At 37.9% G+C, this 8,249-nt stretch overlaps 1 non-coding gene across 1 annotated transcript; it reads right to left on the bottom strand.

Annotated features, from left to right (window-relative positions):
* Window positions 1-6,260: 6,260 nt before the first annotated feature.
* trnay-gua (transfer RNA tyrosine (anticodon GUA)) lies at window positions 6,261-6,347 on the bottom strand. The gene is given in 2 exon segments: window positions 6,261-6,296; window positions 6,311-6,347. It is a non-coding gene; the product is annotated as a tRNA-Tyr (tRNA).
* Window positions 6,348-8,249: the final 1,902 nt, after the last annotated feature.

The following is an 8,249-nucleotide window of genomic DNA, read 5'->3' as shown; positions in this document are numbered from 1 at the left end:
AACAACTCATTAATTTATTCATTATAAATAAATCAAAATCTTTTCCATGGGACTCGATAAATTATGTAATGTGAGTGCATGTTTTCCAACCATGCTCAGAAGTTACCATTATTAGTGCTGATTATTCAAACACATTTTGCCACATAAATTACTAAATATCAAGAGATGACTAGAACTGAGAATATTTTTTTAGTGTTTTTATTTGCAACTTAATGCGTTGATCTTTCTCATGCGTGATTCTGAAATATCAGCTTTTAATGCTGTAAAGAGAAAATAATATAATGAATTATGATGGTAGATTTGAATCTTTTATAGTGGCATCAAAATGTTTCTCTTTTAGTAACATTTTAGTGCATTTTGTAAGGAATGAATTAAATGAAATTTGAATTAATTTGACTTGATATATTCATGTTATTCAGTCGTCCATCGTATCAGATCCCACACAAACACACACTCCTTGCATACTTGGCCACTGTCACGGGGGTCACATGAGCAAGAGTCTTCAGTGTCGCCTCACAGCAAGAGGGCACTGAGTTTTACTCTAATTGCTGGAGTTGGAGTTTTCCCTGTTTTCCCTGTACCCTGGCCAGATAATCCACCTTAAACATGGTCCATGTGAGCGTGAATGGTTCTGTGTGTTGACATCTCTGATGGACTCGGGGTGCACCTCACCTAGTGCCCTCTGACAGCTGGGAGAGGCTCCAAACACCCACCCATGTCCCCACTCTCTCTCCCTCCTGATGAGCAATTGCCTGTCATTTGGTGGGCTTGTTTTTTTTTTTTTTTTCGTCATGCAACCCTTTCTGACTGTTGCTTCTTTGTAGGCTGAGAAAACATTAAGAAATAAATGTTTATTGGCTTAAAGTGTGAGTTAATTTTTCCTTTACTTTTTTTCCCATCAGGTATGAGAAACCACAGTTTCCTGAAATTCTATTAAATTGTGCTGTAACTACTGTGGTGGACGTGCAACAAAACCCATAACTGAATTTTCAGGTGTTGTTGTACTTTTACATAACTAACTACTGAGTTTGCAAAGTATTATTTTCACCTTACAAAAACAACTACAAGCTGAAGACAGCTTCAGGATCTTTTTATTGTTCTCTGCATCTTGATATCTGCGCTGAGGTTAGCTTGAATTATACACTATATTACATTAATTATACAGAAGTCATATTTCCATGACAAGTGCATTAATTCAATTAAATTTTATTTATTTAGCGCCAAATCACAACAGCAGTCGCCTCAAGGCGCTTTGTATTGTAAGGTAGAGCCTACAATAATACATACAGAGAAAAAAACCCAACAATCATATGACCCCCTATGAGCAAGCACTTTGGCGACAGTGGGAAGGAAAAACTCCCTTTTAACAGGAAGAAACCTCCAGCAGAACCAGGCTTAGGGAGGGGCGGGGCCATCTGCCGTGACCAGTTGGTGTGAGAAAAGGAAGACAGTGTAAAAGACATGCTGTGGAAGAGAGCCAGAGATTAATAACCAATGTGATTCAATGCAGAGAGGTCTAGTAACACGTAGTGAGTGAGAAAAGTAACTGAAAAGGAAAAACTCAATGCATCATGGGAATCCCCCAGCAGTCTACACCTATTGCAGCATAACTAAGGGAGGATTCAAGGTCACCTGGTCCAGCCCTAACTATATGCTTTAGCAAAAAGGAAAGTTTTAAGCCTAATCTTAAAAGTAGAGATAGTGTCTGTCTCCCGAATGCGAACTGGAAGCTGGTTCCACAGAAGAGGGGCCTGGAAACTGAAGGCTCTCCCTCCCATTCTACTTTTAAATACTCTAGGAACAACAAGTAAGCCTGCAGTGCTCATGAAGTGCTCGCACATTAACAATATATGTATGTCCCATAACATGCATTGTGCTGAATATCTTTGGATTAAGTTCACTTCTCTCTTCATCTGATCCCCTTCCTTCTCCTACTTCACCCATTTCTACATTATCTCCCTCTTCTTGTTGTTTCACTGTCAGCAAATTTGATATAATCAGTTTTTATTCTGTTTTTTTTATTAACACTATCGAAGTTATGATTCATGACTTTTCCATTTTACCTTCACCAATCCCTATCTATACTTTTTTGTTTCATATTATTCCTCTCCCCTGGTAGTTCAAGGTCAGTGGCTTATCAGTGGGATTTCCCATCAACCCCATGGAGCGAGGGTCAAAGCAGGGGGCTAGTTGTCCTGATTAGCTCTCCCTGACCTTTGGTTTTACCTTTTCAGCAGCGTATTACCCCTTCTCTTCTATTCAATTCAATTTTATTTATATAGCGCCAAATCACACCAGCAGTCGCCTCAAGGTGCTTTATATTGTACAGTAGAACGTACAATAATAGATACAGAGAAAAACCCAACAATCATATGACCCCCTATGAGCAAGCACTTTTGACTTTCTCCACTTTGTTTCCAGTTTTCATAATTTCTTTCTCTTATTCCTCTTCAGTTCTTCTTTCTTCACCCCACTGTCACATTTCTATTATTGATGCCTCCCTTCTTGCTATTCATCCATTTGATAAACTCGGGGTTGCAGGGGGTAGAACCCATTCCAGCTAACACAGGGCAATTGGCGAGGTACCCCGTGGACAGTCCATCGCAGAGTAACACAGAGAGACAAATATAGAAGCTCAAATCTACAATTGGCTGAGTCTCTTTTTTTTTTTTTTTTTATCTCTTTCTCTCTTTGCCATTGCAGCCCAGATTTCATCCCTTCTTCTTATTTTCATTTTCACATCCCATTCTGTTCTTCTTTGCCATCTACTCTCTTTGTGTTTCCATCTTTTCTTGCCAGAGCCGTTTACTGTAATTGAATTTGATTTACACACACGCACACTCACACAGTACCTTTCTCAAAACTATTTATTAATGCTGCTTTAGTAAAAGATGCGGTTGATTTTTGACATGTAAATGGCATTCTGTGACTGGCATGGTTTTGTAATGTGGTGGATTTTGTTTCTGTAGCTGGGTGGTCACGAAGTGAGTTTTGGCTGGAAGCATGTTTAAGGTTTTCCAGAGTTACGTCTGGTTTTAGAATAATTTATAAATTAAAAAAAAAATTTTTAAAAATGAGACACTATAAGTGTACTCAGAATTGTCTGGAATGAGACAAAATGGTTTTCTTCCATTACAAATGTGCTTGAGATAGCACATCTCTCCTAGGAATATATGAGACACGAAACTGTCTTTACACCCACAAGTCAAGTTTTATTCTGCCTCAGGTGCTTTAACTCACCAGGTGACCCCAAAGGAAGACCACACAACATCACAGCTGAGAAGGGACAAAAATCTCTTCCGTGGGCATAGTTTGTCTCAGGATCCACAGGAAATTATGATTCGATCAACCTTGAACTATTTAAATCATTGTTATCATTGTCACATATGCACCACAGGTCCAGCTTCAAAGAGATTTAGAATCAGATTTTTAAAATCTTAAAAATAAAATTCATAGCTCAATAAAACATATTACAAGAATTACAGCAGAAGACAGTCTGCACAGTCAGTTCTGAACCATAATTTGCACAAATAGAACCTGTTCAGGTAGGGAAATTACATCACTGTTTATCTTTAAAGTGTTGGCAAAAAGACGTGTAATTATTCAGACCTGCCACACACATAGAACTTGTTATTCTGAACTGTAGTAATTTGGCAAATAGGTTTGAGTTCAAGCACGTGATTTTCTTTAAGCAAAACACAAGGCAGCAAATGTAACGGCAGTGAAAGATTTCAGTGTTTAAAAACCTCCAAAACTGACATTTCACTGACTTTTATTTGAATAAAGTGCAAAGGATCGCATAACCTTTCAAAGAAAAAAATCTTGCTGACAGAAGGTGGAGGTTGCCATGAGAGATTTATAAACATGGGAAAATTGAAGTGTTTGAAACCTCTCTTCCCATGTCACACAGATAGCTACAACCAAATTTTCCTGTGTTGCTTTGAATAATTTGTTAACTGTATATCTAACTAGCAGACTCATAATTAAGATACAGATTTTATATTGTAGTCTCTTGTGTTTACTAAGATGAGAACAACAACAATTACCAACTTCCACGAAACTTCCACATCTATGTGTCTGATATTTTTAGAGCTTGCGTCTGTGTGCGTCTGTTGGGTTCTGTCAGTCATTTACCCAAATTCCCTTAAATCTCTGGTGCCTGTACGCAGTCTGTCTCCAGCCCTGCAGAGTGACTTTTCATCACATATGATTAATAGGTTCCACGGGCAATTTAATCATTTACCAACAACTTATAATATTTGAAATTATTATTATTATTATTATTATTATTAGTTTGCTGTGGAAGAGAACTCTTTTTCAAAAACTATTCGACATTACGCACACATGGCAACTTCTGCTCTTTAATGGACATGTGCAAAAACAAAACACAGCATGTTGGCAGGACAGAAGGATGAAGGCATGGGAAGAAGATAATTGGTTTAAACCCACTTACCACAAAAGGTGGCTCTGTCAGCAGACTGAAACAGTCGAGGAAGTGTAGTCATCATAAGCTTTGGTGACAGTGTATCACTGCACACAAAAATCAGGATATGTAATGATGACAATTTATGTTTGGGATCAGTAACAAATGTCTGTATTTCCTTTTGCACAGACTAATTCTTGAATCAGACAGTTCATCACCAAGCTGACACTGTAATGGAAAAGTGAGTCATTTGGTGTTTATTCTGCATTTTCAGAACAGCGTTCACATAGCATGTTTGCATGTGGACTCTGTGTGGAGTGTTTTGGGACAGATTTTTTTCTTGCCAGGTTGCTAGATGCCAAGGCTAGAGAGTCATATTTTTGGCAGCATGATAGCAGCAGACAGCTGGCTGACACTGGCGCTCAGAGATGTTAACCTGCCCAGACACTCCTTTTTACCTCAGGCTTAATGCAACCACTGAGCCTCCCCATGGGCGAAGGCCCACTCATACACATGCAGTATAATGAACATGTAATGAACAGCTAAACGCTGTAACAAAAAGCAGATTAGAAATTGTGCCGTTTCTTTTCTCTCAGATGTAGAGCACATGTGTTGAACTGAATGCCTGTTTAAACATTTTATGAGTGGCTCTTTGTGACATTGCTGTAAATACATGCATTTTAGACCTAATTAATCATCTTTCTATCATCACAGAAATGAAAACGCCTCAATGTGTTTTACTATTTGTATTTATTCTACAAACAGGGGTGGATTTTACTCACTGTATCATATATTATCACACACTCGTATCCAGCAAACATCACTCAGCATAAGTGTCAGCTAACTAGCTTTCAAATGTAATGTAAAACATTTCCAACACTGACAGGTATCTGTTGTGAAAGTTTAAGCCTTCAATTCCAGACTTGAAAACATTTATTTCTCATTAATTATGACAACATAACTGACAGACAGGCATGCTGACAGATACAAGTAGGCAGGCAGTCATCCAGGTAGGCAAGCAGAAACTCAGACAGACACGTACCTTCTCTTCTGCACTGTGAAACACCTCACAAGAATGTAGTGGATACAACTAATATTTAGCATAAAATTCATAATAATGAAGGCAGGGCTAACAGGAAAGTTTAGTAACACGTTTAGCTGAAGGAATCCTGAATGCAACACTTACTCGACATTTACAAAATCAAAGGAACAACAGAAAGTAAGAAACAACTCAACTACTCTGTTATAACACATGTATTACCCCTCAAGGCCTCAGTGGCAAAAATGAATATGAATATTATCACCCAAACAAAATAACATATGCCTATTAGATGAAATTGAACCAGCAACCTAACAAATTCTGCTACAGTCTTCTGCTCAAAGGGTTGTGCTTACATAACTTACTGTGTTGTGTAGCCAATGCAGACAGATTATACACTTGCTCATTGTTTAGCTCTTTTTGCTCTACGATGCAAATAACTTACTGGATTGTATTCACATGCTGTAGCTTTGTCTCACTTAAAATAATAATAAATTTAGAAAATGTTTGTATTTAATAAATTAAAGGAGTTTTTCAAAAGGTCTATTTTCAGTGATCTAAAACAAAACCTATGTGTGTTCAAAAGGCCAAAACACACAAATTAAAGTAAAAAGAATTAAATGACACAAAAAGCCTACTATTTAGCAAAGTATCTGTTTAAGTGTGGAAAGGCACAGAGTGTCACAGCAATCCTGTGTTAAGGAAATATACATCACCTGGACCCAAGAAAGTTCACACATGTATCCATTACTACTGATGCTGCACATTTAGTCCATTCACCCAAACAACATAATACACTCCTTCGAGCCGGAATTGAACCAGCGACCTAAGGATTTCTGTTCTTGTCACTACAGTCCTCCGCTCTACCAACTGAGCTATCGAAGGGTCATGTCTGCATGGCTCACTGTGCTTTATAGTCAATGTGCTGACAGAACATGCCCTCACTTATCAGTTGTGGGTGTACCTGCTAAAACATTGTGTTGATCCAGAGGTATTATTGCAACTGACCACTCACACTGTGATCACATGGAATAGCTGCGTCTCATTTAAAAAACAAATTAAAAAAAAATAAGAAATACTGACATAAAGAGAGCAGAAACATTGTTAGCATTACTGTGTACCACGCACCAACTACACACTCAGTACTGTGTAAAGTTGGAGAACTTCAGCACTAGACATTTACCGCCAAAGTGACTGAATGGACAAAAGCACCAGGCACTAATAGAAAGACATCAAAGGTTTTGAAAAGTTTGGTTAGTGTCAATGAGTACCCTAGAGCTACTACAAGAAGTACCCTGTGCTGGTACATTTTGATTCTCGTAAGTTCTTAACTATGAATTAAAGAATGTACGATTCCCCACTTATTGCCAAAGTAAATTGTAAATTGTGTCTAAGCCAAAATGTTAGACACAGTGCTTCCCTAATAAACATGACAATGCTTTAAGGCTTTCAAAGGACAAAACATCTCCTTCAAGCCAGGAGACAAGTCTTCATGTCACTTTTCTTAATCTTACTGTGTACCATACGCCACCTGCACGCTACCCTGTACAGGCTAAAGTTGGACGGTTTCAGCACTGGACATTTTGAACTCTGGTAACTTCTAAACTTTGGATGAAAGAAAACTTTGAGTTCTTACTCACACAGTGTTTTTACTAAGATTCTGGAAATGCTAACATCTACACAAGGGTATTCTGAGGATTTTTCCACAATCATTTTGAAAAATATCTACATGCACATGAAAATGCAAAAAACAACAACAAGCACTTGCACACACAGCCAGCCTTACATCAAAAAAGAAGACAAAGGCAAACACCTCTGAAGGTGTGAGACAAAATCTGTTTTCTTTGTCTCCATAAATGCAGAAATTGAACCTTGAAGTTTTTCAAAAGCTCTACTTTCATTGATCTAAAACAACATTTGTGTGCTCAAAAGGCCAAAACACATAGAACAAAACAAGCTTATTTTGCAAAGTATCTGTATGCAGACAGGGGCTGAGTCTCACAGTGATCCTGTGATAATTTGTGAGCACCATTCTGCCAATGTTGACCATGAAGTTCACATTCTTGTGACCAACTTTACATGACTTAGACCCAAGCACAATCACAGATGTTGAAACTATAACGTGCATATAAGACCCAAGAATAAGCATCACGTTAAGCTTTTCATCCAAGCATAAGAAAATCCTTCTTTGAACCAGCAACCTAAGGATTTCAGCATCACCCACTAGAGTCCTCAACTCTACCAAGTGAGCTGTCAAATGGGCTTTTCTCTCTATCTTTCTGTATTACGTGTAAGGGACCAGTTACACTGTGATTAGATGTCATCGCTTTGTCTCATTAACAAAGCCCCAAACACTGATAGGAAGATTACAAGATTACCTTCTGGTAAAGCAATGTTTATATTTTGCATTTCAAACATCATCTATGTGCAAAACTAAAGGAAAAATGTCAGAATTTGGATATTTTATCTATCTTACATAAAGCAAACTGTGACCAGTCCTGTTACCATAACAAAACAATGATCAGTTCCCTGTGTCCCTTAGACAATGTTTCCATTAGCAACAGTCTGTCATGTATCCTTCAGCAAAAATAACAAATCTGTACCTGCTGTTCTCATTAAGTTACATCTGACAGTATCAGCTAAACGTGTAAAATTTTCTCTCTAATGTTCATGACCCTGAGGTTATGGTACGTCATCTTCTTTGTAGTGCAATGCTGGCTCATACTACAGATTATATTGGCTTCATTAGGTTACGTACCCAAAATATAAATACTCTGTAGAATAAAA

The sequence above is a fragment of the Perissodus microlepis genome, chromosome 18 (assembly GCF_051167445.1).
Source record: "Perissodus microlepis isolate ML-2025 ecotype Zambia chromosome 18, ASM5116744v1, whole genome shotgun sequence".
In the NCBI taxonomy this organism is placed as follows: Eukaryota; Metazoa; Chordata; class Actinopteri; order Cichliformes; family Cichlidae; genus Perissodus; species Perissodus microlepis.
The sequence above is the reverse complement of the archived record's forward strand: the minus strand, read 5'-3'. Positions and strand labels throughout refer to the sequence as shown.